Genomic DNA, 15,100 nt, shown 5'->3' with positions numbered 1-15,100 from the left:
AATCCCTTTGGCTTAGGGTTTCCCCGGCCTGGACAGCCTGTCTGAGGGGAAAGCTGCCCAAGGGCACACGGGCATCCGTCCGGGGACATTCAGGCAGTGACCAATCCCTGGCCGTCCTGCTCTGTGCCTTGCATCGTGGCCTTTTCCCAGCCGGCCAGTGGAGGAGCAGCCACTGCAGGTCCCTGGGTCTTGGTGAGACGGTCAAGTATGGGCCCATGATGGAGACCGGCATGCAGCCATGTCCATGGCTGAAGAAGCCTACAGGCCAGCTGGGAGGACATCTTTCAAACGCAGCCTCTCCCCTGATCCCTCACCACCAACCCGGAGACCACCGTGGGCTGGAGCCCAGCACGGCCACCATTGCATCTTAGCCGTGGAGTTCAGCACAGGTCAGTTCCAAGACACACAGGCTGGAGCTCTGGGGCTTGAAGACAGCAAGTCCTTGAAGAGCCACCAGGTTGAGCCCAGCACTGGAAGACCAGGTGAGGGCCCATTTGGGAGTCTGAGGACTCCATAGGGGGCTGCCTATGGCTGAGCACCCGGTGGGGGTGAGGCCTGTCCTGTGACAACCACACAGGACATGGCTCCAGGTCCAGCTCTATGGTCTGCAGGTATTGGCAGCCCCACCTGGAAATGGCTGCCTTCCCTGCCAGACCCCAGCCAGATGTGGCAGTGGAAGTCCTTCTGTGGTCTATGGAGCGGCACACCCTACCCATCAGGAAGGGTCCCTAGACCCACCGAACTCCAGCCTGCTTCCTCCCCTCCTGGCTTGCAGGGGATGGGGAGCAAGCAGTCCTCCCTCGGGCTGATCACAGAGGGTGTATCTCTGAACAGATATACTCACCTGGTTCAGGGGACAAGAAAGCTACCACCATGGCTCTGCTTGGAAGGCTAATTGGCCTTTGGGATAAAGAGACCAACCACATCAGGAAAGAGCCCTGTACCTCTCATCCTAATCCTCCGCCCCAAACAATTAGTCCAGGGAACTGAAGGCTCCATGGAAACTCAGCCAGGAATCTGATCCTTGTTCTCAGCCTAGATCAACCTCAACATTTTGCATTTTTCTGGGGCTTTCTCCAGACACTATCCACCCACACCCAGTGGAGATGAGTGCTGTGGCCAGTACCCCATTCATGAGGGAAATGGACCTAGAGAGAGAAATGTGAGCCCAGTCAGTGGAATGGAGAACAGGTCGGATGGGTCTTACTTCCTCACCCTGAAGGTCTGGGAGCCACAGAGTTCCATGGTAAGTCCCAAAACGTGGCAATGGTGAGGGACCTAGCTGGGTTCCCCAACCCTTTCCACATTTCTTAACCAGCCCTATGACCCCAGACCCCTTCATGACCAGGGCTTGCATCAGATCCCCAATTTCTGGCCCTGGACTTTGACCGCCCCAGAGCCCGGCTATGGCTGGCGTTGGAGGGTGCTGCTTGGTCTACTTCCCACAACCCCTTCTCCCTCCTCATTCCCCCAAGTCATCTAGACATGCTACCAGCGTCCAGAGTGAGACTCCTAGTGTAGGAGCTCCTATCTACACTCCCCATATACCAGCATACCACAACCCTCCTATCACCTCCAAGACACAGAACCATGTCTTTTCTCTCAGAAACTGCTTGTTTGTGTCTGATGCTACAGGGAATCTTTGTCTGTCCATGGAACACACAGCCTTATTGGGTGACACCCGCCTGGCTAGCTCTGGTTGGGAAGGACGCTCTTGTTTGGCTGCAGGGTAGCTGAGTCTCCCTTTCTAGCCTCTCAACTTTTGGACTCTCTTCTCTGTGTCCTGCTGATTCACTCTCTTCTTTATTCTCCCGGAAAGAAGGTCATCTCCCCAAAAGCTGTCCCTTTCCTCCACCTGGATGCCTTCCTGGCCTGGAATTTGAGGGTCTTGGGCTGTGGTGACTCCAGAGGTGGTCCTGTTTCCTCTGAGCCTCCCTCTTCCTCTCAGAATTTGGCCCTGCCTTTGCTTTCTCTCCGTCCCCTTCTTTTTCTCTAAATTTCCACTTTGTCCCCACCAAGCCCTCCATCTTCCCCAAGAGTTCTAACCTACTGGGCCCATCTACTGAACAGCCTGCTCTCTACTATTGTCAGATCTTTCTTACCCTCCTTACATAACACTAAGAGGGTCAGAAGGGGAGATTAAGCCCAGGGGAATTGGGGACTTTCTTGAGGGGTAGGCATAGAGGACAGGGGAGCGGGGTATCTTGCTATGGGGAAGGCTGAAGTAAGAGCCATATCTACGAGTAGCCCATCTGCTAGAGCCTGAGAAACAGCTTGCTCTGGAGCTAGGCAGGGCCAGCACATGGCTTCCTTCAGTGCCCAACTCCAACCAGCACTGCACCTCTCCACAGTGTGACTGATGGGTCTCCATTGTGCCCTAAAGACGGACTTTGGGCTTATAGCCAACCTGTGGAAATTTTTTGGTGCCATGGTGTAGGAGAATATGGAACCCAAAACCAACACAACAACCATACCAGGACCACCAACATCTTACTCGAACAAGAGACTCCCATACCAAAGGATCCTGCTGGACAGTCCTCCGGATCCCTCCCCTGGGGCCACCATGGGGCTTCAGGCAGCCAGTGTACCTTGCTCCCCTGGCTGTCTGCCCTGACTAGAAGAAGCCATGGGAGCTGCTCCAGGAAAAGACGGCGTTCCAGCCATCTTACTCCCCACTAGGCCTTCTGGAGTGTGGGGGCAGAGGTAAGATCTGTGTGGGGAAGACAAGGGCAAGAGGCAGGAGGTCTAGCAAGGAGGGTGAGGAAAGGTAAGGGGGACAGACATGGCTGTGCTGGGCACCCCACTGAGTGGCCTTTAACAGCTGTGGGAGGTGGGTTGCAGAAAGTATTGACCTGCTAAGCCCAGGGCAAAGCCAAGCTCAGAAGGGCAGGACAGAGCATGGCACACTGTGCATTGCTCAGCCTTGAACTCTGCCAACCCATCTACCATTTCCAGGGCACCTGGGGACGGGCCAGGCCTGGACACTTGGCCAGGCTGCTGGCCCTCACCCAGGGAGGAGGTTAAACATCCTCGGATGCCCTGCCTGGTTACTTGGTTACCTTCCCACCTCTGCCTTCCAGTCCCTGGATGGCACATATCTTCCTTGCGAGCAGGAGGGGAAGTTCACCCAGCCTAGCCCCTTTCTGGGCCCAGAGAACACCCCCAGTTCTTCCTGATGGAGGAAGGCTTGATTTTGGAGGCAACTAGCTCCTGCTGGCCTCATTCCTCCCAGGAAGACGAGGTCACACAAGACGGTGCCTTTGCCCATCAACCCTGGCAGGGACGGAGGCCCTGAGGAGGCAAAAAGCTGCCAGAATCAGGAGGGGATGCGTGGCAGGTGAGTCATGGTTGTGCCCTTGGCTGTCCTCCCTGGCTTGGCCTGTCTTCCACGGGGGGGTCACAGGAGAATTTATGCTGGGCAATGACCAGGATCCACAAGGTGAGGGACAGCTGAACTGGACATGGAGGTTTCCTGGGAACCCTAAGAGAGAAAAGTGGGTTTGGGAAGGGAAGTAGGGCCAGAGGCAGCTGGGCTGTGGCATGGTCCTACTAGTTTGGGGCTGGGCAGAGTTGGGTCTGGACCTTACTCCTGTAGTCTGTCTGCACCTCATGCGTGTGTACCATCGGAAACCTGGGAGGTCCCATGCTGGGGGCTTAGATCTAAAGCAAATAATCTCCAAGGAGAGTGTGACATGGGGAAGAGGAAGGAAGCCTCCCTGCAGGGCTGGACACCAAAGGAAACAAGGAGCTTAGCAAGGGCTAGGCATCTGAAGTGACACTGATGGCAATGCGGGGCCCGAGGAGCTACAAAGAGGGGCACAGTAGGGCTTCCTGGCTGGAAGGTGTAGAGGAGCTGGGTGGGAGGGGGCATTGGCCTTGGGGACCAGGGCTGAGGCAGTGCCACTGAAACTGAGCTCACCTGCAGCAGTGGGGAGTGAGGGGGCAGGGGGCCTTTGGAAGCTGACTGGACCCTTACGGGCTGGACCTGGGTTGCCTGGGACAGGGACTGGTGCACTTGTGGGTGCCTTGCTCAGGGACAGGAGGAACAATGGAGGCCATTTTGCCCCAGGACTCTCAAAACCTAACCAAGCTGAACTGAGCCCTGCCCCCACATTCCGGCCCCTACCCGCTCCCAGCCTGGGCTTCTGGATCCCATCAGATGCCACCACAATCTGGCTGTGACATAATGAGGCAGGCCAGGGTCAGCAAGGTGACCTCTCATGGCCCCAATGTTTGGAAATCCCCAAGTCACAATGACCCAACAGACAAGCTAGAGACGAGATTTTCCAAGTGGCCCCTTCATTACCCAAGATACAAATAGCAGACCCCCTCCATTACAGCTTCCCTTGGAAGGACACAGGACCCAGACATCAGGACCACCTCAGGCTTAGAGACGTTCCCAGGCCAAAGGGCTCACCTCTCCTGGGTTGGGAGGTGGTAAGACCAGCTGGCCACACCCAGCCCCAGAAAGTATAAGCTGTTTTGCCGGAAGCAAAGAATCTAAAAGCAAAGAACCAGAGAAGAAGCCTGTGAATGAGACCTGTTACAGCCCAGGACCAACCCTGGGTCACAACACCCACCAAAACACGGGCTGGGGTGGAGGGTAGAACTTAGGGTAGCAGTCGAAGGAGGCTCTTGTAGCTGGAATAGGTAACTCACACTGGGGGAGGGTAGGAGACCCTTGCAGCCCTGTGGGGAGGGAGATCTGGAGGTTTTTTGTGTTGAATAGCCTTCCTGTATCCCTCCTCTCCAGGTGTTATTTAGAAAAAATACTTTTCAAACTACATGCTGAAAACTTCAGCATGAAAATTTAATGTCAGAAACTCTGTAATCTCTTTCCCAGAGATAAGACACAGCCCCTGGAGGAGGGCGAACTGTATCCTTCTAACTTAGAAAGCAGGTGCGGAGGCCAGGCTGGGTGTGGGGGAGAGGCTGATCCTGCAGGGCTGGAGGGCCAGTGGAAGACCAGCCTGCCACACGGGATGCTTGTCTGCCCTTCAGTGTGACTGGGCCCTCCTTCTTTGGGATGGACATGGCTACTACTGCCACTGCGGCAGAGACTCAGGTTTCCCAGTGACACCACGATCTCCTAACCTGCTTAGTTTAAGGAGAGCTCAGATTTCGAACAGCTAAGCCAGGAAGTCCAGCTCGGCCATCACCGCACACAACCCTTCCATTCAACTGCTGACTGCCTCCTGGTTAGCAGCGCCACCCTTGGTTGAAACTTGGGGACACTGTGCCCATACCATCCCCTCCCCCAATTTGGCCCAGGGTGCACAGGCATCGTCCTCTGAGACCTCAGTGTGGAAGCTGGAAACTATGAACTGCCTGCCCTGTCCCTGGCACCAACCACCAGGAAGGGAGAAAGAGGGCTTCACTCAATTGCAGCCTTAGTTTCACCACCCTTGAGGGAAACTAAACTTCCCCAGGTGGTTCCCATCAGTCCTCCACTGGAGAAGCCCTGGAGGCCTTAGGAGTGCACACCAAAACTGCACTTCTGGGCCCACGTTCCTACCTTCCAGGGGGCCTGGTGGTGGGAAAGGGCCTCAAGCAGATAACTGGCCTGGTTTGGGGGCAGAAGGCCCCTGTTCCAATATAGCCCGAGGCATGGGGAACTGTGCTCCTCTACTGCCCCCGTCAGGCATCTGGTGGTGCTGGGCCACCTCCTTGGAGACCCACCTGTTGATTCCACCCAGCACTCCTGAATGGCCAAGACCTTCGTGTCCCCAGAGATGTGCTCTCCTGTTTAATGGACGGGTATTGAGATCTCCCAGGAGTCAAGGTCACTTGTCCCATGCACTCATGGCCCTGAAGCCCCAGAACTCAAGTCAGGAAGAGCCCACACAGTTTTCCACAGACTCTAAGGTTCTAGGGCACCCTGACCCTGGCCTGGGAACCTGGTCACACTCACTGAAATCCCAACTTCCCTGTACCCTCTCACAACATCCTGGCTTGGGAAGAAGGGCAGGGCTACAGCCATGAGCCTCTCACAAACTTGGCCATGTCTCTCCTTGCTGTCTTACCCCTTCAAAAGGTTGATCAGGAGGCAGAGGACCACTGTTGCCCCTTGTTTATTTGCCCCACCCTGGCATTGCTGTGGGGATGACACAGGTCATACCTTAGAGGTGGCTAAGTGCACTGGGGGCACCATGCCAACTGTTAAGCTCCTAGCACCCTCTTAGGACTCTCTCGACAATACTGGCCCACCAAGAACATTCCATGAGCCCTGTGGGCAAACATGTGGCCTGGTGTGCCAGGCCATGCCCAGTGGGCGGATGCCTGCAGCTGGCCCCAGTGACCCCATGTAGCCACTTTGTCCCTCCTTGGGGCCTTGCTCCCTAAGCTCTCAGGTCTAGGCTTCTGGGTGAGGGACCCTCCTTGAATTTCCATTTTGCTCCTGCAAGTTCATGGGGGATCTTCCCTCCAGTGCCCACTGCCTGCACTGTCTCACTATACCCTGTGGTCCTCCCAGGCCTTGGTCTCTCTGTTGCCATGCAGCTTGGTCCCTCAGTGCTCGCGGGTGGACCCCAAGGTGGGGAGAAGAGTCTGTGAGATAAATGTGAGTGCCAGTGGAGGGGGTGGGCCTAGTGGAGACAGCCACCCAGTGCCCTCCACTGCATTATGGGTGAGACACCTCAGTCCCAGGAAGCTGGAGGTGGCAGAAATGATTTGAATGACAAATGTGGTTCCCTGAGGGGCCCCCAGGGAGCTTGAAGCTTTCCTGGCTTTGGGGTCTAGGGACCCAGACAGCAGTCCCTGGAAAAGCCCAAGGCTGGGATAGCCAGAAGCTGCCATCCTACAGGATCATCTTGATAAATGTAGGCAACTGCAGCCCATCTCCAAAGCCACTTCCCTGTCAGCAGTGCAGTCCGGGGCTCCAGCTTCCCGGCACTGGCTTCCCAGCATCAGCAAGCCACTCGATATTTTCAGATAAAGGACATTCCTGGTGTCCCTCGTCACTCCTTGGGCAGCTGTCGGCTCCCCTTTCCCCAGCACAAGTGGGCATGTCCTCCCAAAGCCCCAAAGGAGGCTCAGAACACATAGTTTTCCCATTATGTACCAGCCAAGGGGCCAAGGAGGATTTAGCTGGGGTGTGGCCTGGGGCTGGGCAGGAGGGTGTGTTCTGGGAGGCGAGGACAGCCGAGATAGGGACAGCTGGTCCTGACCCTAGTGGCCTCCTTCAGAGCCAGAGCCTGGGGTATATTTTTAGGAGGCACCTTGCAAAGCTGGGGCTATTTCGTCCTGGGGGCACAGGGCCAAGCTCAGGGTGGTCACGTACCAGGTCGTCCTAGGACCTGGCAGAGGCCTCAGCGGATCACTCAAATCTAGGCCTGCAACTCTGGGGCAAATGGTCCAGCTCTTGGGGGACTGAGCATGTCTGTCCCCAGCACACTCGGCCACATGTGCATCCTAGCACTAGCCCAGGCCTGTCCAGAGCCACAGTGTCCCCTTCCCCAGAGTCTAGGCCTTGACTGAGCTCCTGATGGCTGCCCTGTCCCTCAGTGTGAACAAACCACTCACTTGGGGCTGTGAGTCAAGCCATCTGTGAAGGAAAAGTTATGATCCTAGAGTCATGATCCCTGTGTTACCAGAGGCATCTGGAGGTTGAGGATGGGAGTACTCTCTAGGAAGGGGTCAAATAGCAGCAGGGTTCTTTAAGTGAAGAGAAAAACAATAGCAGTGCAAAGCCTGCATGATTAAGTGACTGCAGTGGAGCCAACATCAGCCCCTGCATTACGCATCCTTTCAAGAGACCAGCTGCAGTAGGCAATGGCTGTGCAGCAGGGGACAGGGTGCTGTCAAATGCTCTAGCACCTGCATCACTCCTAGAGAGGGTAGGGAAGTCGCTCCAGTCCGAGTCAGGATATGGGCTTGCCACAGGGCTTCCTCAAAAACATGGCTGTCCCAGGAACTGAGAATCATTCAAATTGGCACACCCTTTGGCTATGTTGGTATTTGGATGGTTTGGCCATACCACCCCATGGCTGGGGTCTGGGCTGGCAACCGAAGGAAATTCCTATCTCTGGCCAGGAACAGCAATGCTCCTAGGTCAGTGCATTCCTCTAGGACTGGGCTTTGGGTGCCCATGCCTTGCCACACTGTCACATATGGTCATGAAAGGGATAGACAGTGATAAGCTTCCTGCCTAGGCATGGAAGACCAGGCCTCACTCAATGTCACGGCCCTTGGGGGCCAAGAAGAAGAGTCAAGTATCAGGGGTTGGCGATGGGTGGTCACGTACCAGGTCGTCCTAGGACCTGGCAGAGGCCTCAGCGGATCACTCAAATCTAGGCCTGCAACTCTGGGGCAAATGGTCCAGCTCTTGGGGGACTGAGCATGTCTGTCCCCAGCACACTCGGCCACATGTGCATCCTAGCACTAGCCCAGGCCTGTCCAGAGCCACAGTGTCCCCTTCCCCAGAGTCTAGGCCTTGACTGAGCTCCTGATGGCTGCCCTGTCCCTCAGTGTGAACAAACCACTCACTTGGGGCTGTGAGTCAAGCCATCTGTGAAGGAAAAGTTATGATCCTAGAGTCATGATCCCTGTGTTACCAGAGGCATCTGGAGGTTGAGGATGGGAGTACTCTCTAGGAAGGGGTCAAATAGCAGCAGGGTTCTTTAAGTGAAGAGAAAAACAATAGCAGTGCAAAGCCTGCATGATTAAGTGACTGCAGTGGAGCCAACATCAGCCCCTGCATTACGCATCCTTTCAAGAGACCAGCTGCAGTAGGCAATGGCTGTGCAGCAGGGGACAGGGTGCTGTCAAATGCTCTAGCACCTGCATCACTCCTAGAGAGGGTAGGGAAGTCGCTCCAGTCCGAGTCAGGATATGGGCTTGCCACAGGGCTTCCTCAAAAACATGGCTGTCCCAGGAACTGAGAATCATTCAAATTGGCACACCCTTTGGCTATGTTGGTATTTGGATGGTTTGGCCATACCACCCCATGGCTGGGGTCTGGGCTGGCAACCGAAGGAAATTCCTATCTCTGGCCAGGAACAGCAATGCTCCTAGGTCAGTGCATTCCTCTAGGACTGGGCTTTGGGTGCCCATGCCTTGCCACACTGTCACATATGGTCATGAAAGGGATAGACAGTGATAAGCTTCCTGCCTAGGCATGGAAGACCAGGCCTCACTCAATGTCACGGCCCTTGGGGGCCAAGAAGAAGAGTCAAGTATCAGGGGTTGGCGATTCTGGGAGCAAATCCCCCTGTTAACACCCATAGGAAGGTCCTGGGGCCCCCCCCCCCCCGCCATCAGCCTTATGTGCCCCACAGCCGGCATTACCACCACATTTCAGGCAACCACCAAGGGCCTCACAGTTGCAGGTCCAGCATCTCAGAGTGAAAACAAAGACATTTGCCCTTTCAGCCAGGCTGTACCTACAACCATGCCCCACCCCCTTGAAAGTATCAACTAAACCTTGAGCCCCACAGCTCAAATGTGCACCCAAGGCAGCTGGAGTTTCCCTGTCTGGGTTGTGGCCAGTTGTTGTCTGCTGGCCTCTGAAGCTTGTGAGAAAGTGCCATCTCCCAGCCCACAGGCAGCCCCCATGTCTCCCCACATCCTTAGACAGGTGCCTTGAGCCCAAGATCCTGCTGTCCATCCTCTCAAGCACTGCAGGATGACCAATGAAAGCCAGGATGGTGGGACCCTGGGGCTGCCCGCTACCATGCCCAGGCCCCACAGGTATTTTGTGGCCCTGTGTGTGTCCACTAGAGTTTGGGATTTCTCTCCCCATTAAGGTGCGTGGGCAGCAGATCCCTTTATGTGCCATAGCCTGGGCTGCTCTGACCAGCCTTCCTAATGAGCATGTGTTTCCAGGGCCCTTTGAGCTGGGCTTTAATGGCCATCCCTGCCAAGCAGGCCCTCCTGGTGCCCACAGCCAAAGCAGGGGTTTATGATCCAAACCCTCTGACCAGATGTACTGAGGTAGGTTCTTGCTCTCTCAGGGATTATGAGGACATTCCTGGTGGTCCATGTGGGGCAGCCTGGGCACCCTTAGGCCTGACATTGGGTCCCCTGAGTAGCTTCCCTCCCCCTCACACCTTGTCACTTGGGGCAGGCTGGAGATGTCCAGAGAATCACAAATTGTGGCCTCAGCTCCTGGGGTTCCAGAGGCCGTGGCACAGAGTTACGGTTCCCTTATACAAACAGCCCACCATTCTGCCTGGGTACCTCCTTGGAACTTTGGAGCTGGGGCACACCTTACAAGCACCCTGGTCAGGCCAGTCCTTTGTCATCTGGACTTCAGGCTGGTTCAGTGGGCTGGGACTCCCAGGCAGTCACTCACTCTTGCAGTCCCTCTAACTGTAGAGGTCATCTAGGCCCCCTCTGGCCAAGACTGTCATTCGTGAATCAGTTCAGACACCATAGGCCTGGTGTTTGTGAACAGATGAGACTCCTGTGGAGGGGCTTTGGTCAGCTGTCCCTACTGGGAGTGGGGTAGAGCCATGGAGAGAGACAGGAGCTGCAGAGACCCAGTTCTTTGGGTTGATCTTTCCCCCAGGTACCTCTCAGTCACTCGTGTGCACGAGCACACAAGTGGGGGGGGGACTTCTGTGAGTCTTCCCTGTCCTTCCCCCTCTCTGGCAGCAAGCATGGGGTTTTATGAGTGCTACAAATCAGATATCACACAGTTTGAGGCTGACATGGTTTTTATAAGAATTATTCAAGGCCCTGGCCGCCAGCAGAGTCCCAGTGAGAACCAGGGCAAGGCGCATCCAGCTGTTTGGGCTGTAGGAATTCCAAACACTTCGTAAAGTGAAGGTAAAAAGGGGAGCATATTGTTCTATTTAGTGGGATGTGTCACCTCTGCCCTGGGTGAAAGGGCTGCTGGGAAGACCAGGCCGGTGGGAGGGGGGGCTATAGCTCTAAGTGCCTGTATGGGAGGCCAGGCTCTGGGCTTTTGTAGCAAAGGCAAGCAGGATTGAGTTTTGGGATTTGCTCCACTCTGAGTGTCCAATCCCATTCCAAAGCACACTTGAGGGGATGCTCTGCAGCTGGGGACATGGGGGCTGAGCCCCCCTGTGGTCTTTGTAGCTCATCCTGAATCTTCTCAAGTTTCTCCTGTCTGGCTGGTTCCATCATTGGGCAAACTCTTGCAAGCCTGAACCATGCCTGGTGCCCTGTGCTATCCTCAGTACTTGTGGGATTGACCAGACACTGTTCAACTGGCAAGAGTAGCCCTGTCAGAACCAGGTTGTAGGTTTGGGAGTCAGAAGAGGGATGGGGAGATAGACAGCCCAGGGTCACCAGACCATGCATACCCCAAGAGCTGCTCTCGCATGCAGGTGAGGTGGGGCGTGCAGTGGGAGAAGCACATCAGCCAATCAATCACTCACCCCACAGTCACTGTCTGTGTTCGGCTCTGGGGTTCCTGAGCACCTCTGTTACTTTTCATGGGCAGCATTTCCTGGTGATGTCAGGCTTGGGCTCCCCTTACACTCAAGTCAACCTTAACACACACAAAGGCTGAGCACTGACCCTCTGCTCATAAGGGACCTGGGGAAACACTGACCCAGCACTTTCCCCCTGCACCAGGGTGGGGAGGAGGTGCAACCCTGTAGCCAAAGCTAGCAGAGTTCACAGGGCACCTGGAGAGCAGGGCTGTGCTGCCCCCCTGCTTGAAGAGGGAGGTTTTCCATTGCCTGGACTCTAGTCAGAGAAAGGAGGGCCAAGTTCCGCCCACCAAGGGCTCCAAACCAGGCCTTGCCTTGGGGTTGTTATCTGGGAGCCCGGCAGGCTGAGTGAGGTGAGCTGAGTCCCTGATCCTTCAGGGTGCAAATGTCTTGGAGAGAAGGAACCTGGTGGAGCCAGCTCTGAGCTTCCTAGGGATGAGAAGAGAAGAGGTGATGTGGGTTCTGCCCTGCAGACCCTGGTCCTTGCAGAAATGTTAGCTGTAGATGTCAGGGACATCCACTGTTCTGGACAGGCACATGGAGACCTTTGCCTGACTCCGTAAATTGTGTGTAGAAGGTCTGGGGCAATTTCTTAAATCTTTTCTGGTATGTCTATCAGTGAGGAGAGTGGTAAGGTGACTCAATCAGACCTGAGGGCAGAAGTACCTCTAAAGGTCAATGCCCCTGCAGGGGTGCAACTAATGGAGGTCAGTCCAGCCTTGGGTGAGTCCCCTAAGACGCCAGCTCTGAGAAGCCAGAGTTAGGCCTGCCCTTCAAATTGGCCCAGCCCTGCTGAGTGTGTGTGTGGGGGAAGACTGGCCCCCCTATTGGTCATCACATCAGGGCTCCAGCAACCACGGAGGCCAGGACCAATGAAAGCCAGATGTGGCAGCAATAGAAAAAGCTGCTTATTTTGACTAGGGAAAAAAAACTACTTACAAAGAAATAATGAAGTGATTTGGGGAGATTGGGGAAGGGGATGATCTCAGATAGGGAAGGGGGGTTAGATGCAGATGCTAAGCAGGATGCTGGCCTGAGTATGGGAAGCCTACTCCTTTGCTGGCTGCCTCCAAGGCCTGGTGACCTGCATGGGCGTCCTGTGAATCAAGGCCTTGTTGGGGGCAGCTTCTACCCAGAACCAGGAGCAAGGCTCCTGAGGACACCTTTTCCTTTTCTCCTAGGGAGCCATAGTGAGCCTGAAATCAAGAGGAAGCCTGGAGGGTTGTAACCCAGCCTGCCCCCAGTCTGTGCCCAAGGATAAAGGGTAGCACATCTTGTGGAGAGCCTGACAGACTGGCAGAGGATAACACACTGAAAGACCATCATTCTTTGTTCTTTGGTTGCAAAGAGGGGGCCAGAGCCCATGTGTGTCATGAAAGAAACAGGCCCAAACCTGCTGTTGTGTGGGTAGGGGGCTACCCTGGGGTCCCAAGTTGGGACTACAGAAGAAATGGGAGTGCTGTAGATAGCATCTAGGGAAGCTGCATCAGCAGCCCTGGGCTGGGCACACTCATCTATCGGGGCCATGAGGAAATCATCCCCCATGAAGTAGGAAAACACACATCCACACAAAAGTGCCCAGTCACAAGGGTGAAAGGTCAGAAGTTACTCATGAATCCACTGATCAATGAATGGATGGATACAATAGGTCCATCACTATAGGGGAATATTACTCAGCCATAAACAGGAAGGCTCTCCTGAACACACCATCTCATGGATGCAGCTGGAGGACACTGTGGACAGTGAAATAGGCTAGGCATGGAAGAACAAATCTTGTAGGACTCTATTATGCAAGGTCCCCAGAACTGTCACATTCAGAGACTGAGATAGGTTGGGGATTTCAGGGGTGGGTGGGGAGGGGAGAGAGAGCCACAAATAAAGGGTACAGAATTGTTTAGGGTGCAATATATGTTCTCAGATCACTCATAGTGGCAGGTACACAACTCTAGCAACACACCAAGGCCATAGAATTATATCCCCTGAGTGGGTGGATTATATGGCATGTGAACTACATCTAAATAAAGCTGCTGATAAACAGATATGAACGTCCCAAGACCAGAACTCCTCTGTCCCCAAGGTTATGTGAGGAAGGGGACCATCATATCCCCAGACATCCTATGCAGGCAGAAACTACCACGGGTGGACAGTGATGACCCACTTGACTGGCCCAGACACCCGAGGTCGAGGCCGAGGCACAGCTAGATGACAGCGGTTTTCCTGTTGCCGATCCAACTTCCTGACTTCCGTGGTACCACGAGATTCTTTCTTTCTTACCCATGTACTCTGGTGGTACCACGAGATTCTTTCTTACTTACCCATGTACTCCGCTGATACAGTTAAGAACTGCAGGAAAGTCGAGGGTCGGTCACTCCTGAGCTCCCTTTCAGGGGCCTGATTTCTTTGGCTTCCCCTCTGCACTAAGAACTGGGGAAGGGCGGGAGGAAATGCTGTCCTTGGGCTTGGGAGGGAATGGCGGCCAGAAGTGTCCAGGAATCCCCAGCCCAGGCAGATGACCTCGATGTGATTTGGGTTCCAGATGGGCTGGGCTGGGTGGGCAGCACAAAAGAAGAGCCTCTCCCTGGGCAGCCCCTGTCTGGCTACCTACGGCCACTTGGAGGTGGGACCACACAGCCAGCGACAGGAAGCCACTGGCTAGAGTGGCTTCTGCTGTATCTGGCAGCTTGATTCTTACCTGGAGCTGCTGGGGATCTGGGAGGTGTCCCTGAGGGCCACCGAGGCAGGCCTGCTACAGCCATAACTCACAAACAAGCCAGGAATGGGGGCTGAGCCAAGCCAGCACAGCCTCGAGGCCCCCAGCCCCACAGCCCGGCTCTTCCTGTGTAGCATGGAGCTGCCTGACCCCACGTTGCCTCTTACAGAATGAACAGAGGCCACCGCAGCAACAAATCAACCACACGTCCAAGGGGGCTTCAGCTTGCTGGTTTGCTTTGCCCCCATGACCCTCTCTCCCTTCTCCCAGCAGACGCCTGCAAGGGGTGGGGGTGCTGGGGAGCTGCAGGAGGTGGGGCCCCCGCCCATCTGGGCCTTGTCTGGGGTCAGGCCCTCTCCAATCCCTACTGTATCTGTGGATGCCCAGGTAAGGGTGGCCATGGTGCTCATCAGCCGGGGGATGTCTCTGCAGGGACAGGTGGACTGCTGGGGTTTGACAGGGTCCTGCCAGGTGTGCAGGGAATGAGGCTGATGCCCTGGGTCCCCCGAAACCCCCAATCTGCAGCAGACGCTCCTTGTTCAGCAGACCCCACACATGGGAGAGGACCTGTGCTAGGGATTTGAGTTACTGCAGTGTTGTGAGGCTGCTGGGACCAAAGCCTGGACTGTCATAGCCTAGCTGTACCGTGGAGGGAAAACTGAGTCACAGGGAAGCAGGCCCTTGTAGCCCCTTGGATGGGGGAAGAGATGGATCTGTAAAGGCTATAGCTTTACCTCTGAGGCCTCAGAGAGGGAGCAGATTCCCTGCAAGGGCCCCCTGCCAGAATCCTGGAACAAACCCCAGCCAGCAAGCCCTGCCCCCAGCCCCGCCTCTCCCCTTTATCCGCCTGCCTGCGCTAGACCCAGAGGGTCTGAAGAAGCAGGAGCCCCCACTGGCCTTGCCCAGGGAGCTGCCTGAGCTTGGAGACCCCTCGGGTTACTAGGGCAAGCTGTTCCCTGCACGGCTTGGACAGATGCTGGGCCAGCCTGAC

At 55.5% G+C, this 15,100-nt stretch overlaps 1 long non-coding RNA gene across 1 annotated transcript; it reads left to right on the top strand.

Moving 5' to 3' along the window:
- The first annotated feature begins 2,634 nt into the window (after window positions 1-2,634).
- Window positions 2,635-13,161, top strand: LOC104870200. The gene is made up of 3 exons (XR_782469.1): window positions 2,635-2,703; window positions 3,233-3,337; window positions 12,581-13,161. It is a non-coding gene; the product is annotated as an uncharacterized LOC104870200 (long non-coding RNA).
- The last annotated feature ends 1,939 nt before the right edge of the window (window positions 13,162-15,100 follow it).

Source organism: Fukomys damarensis, unplaced genomic scaffold (assembly GCF_012274545.1).
Source record: "Fukomys damarensis isolate Sample0158 unplaced genomic scaffold, DMR_v1.0_HiC HiC_scaffold_27, whole genome shotgun sequence".
Taxonomy (NCBI): Eukaryota; Metazoa; Chordata; class Mammalia; order Rodentia; family Bathyergidae; genus Fukomys; species Fukomys damarensis.
Note: the sequence above shows the minus strand (reverse complement) of the source record. Positions and strands in the feature narration are given on the sequence as shown.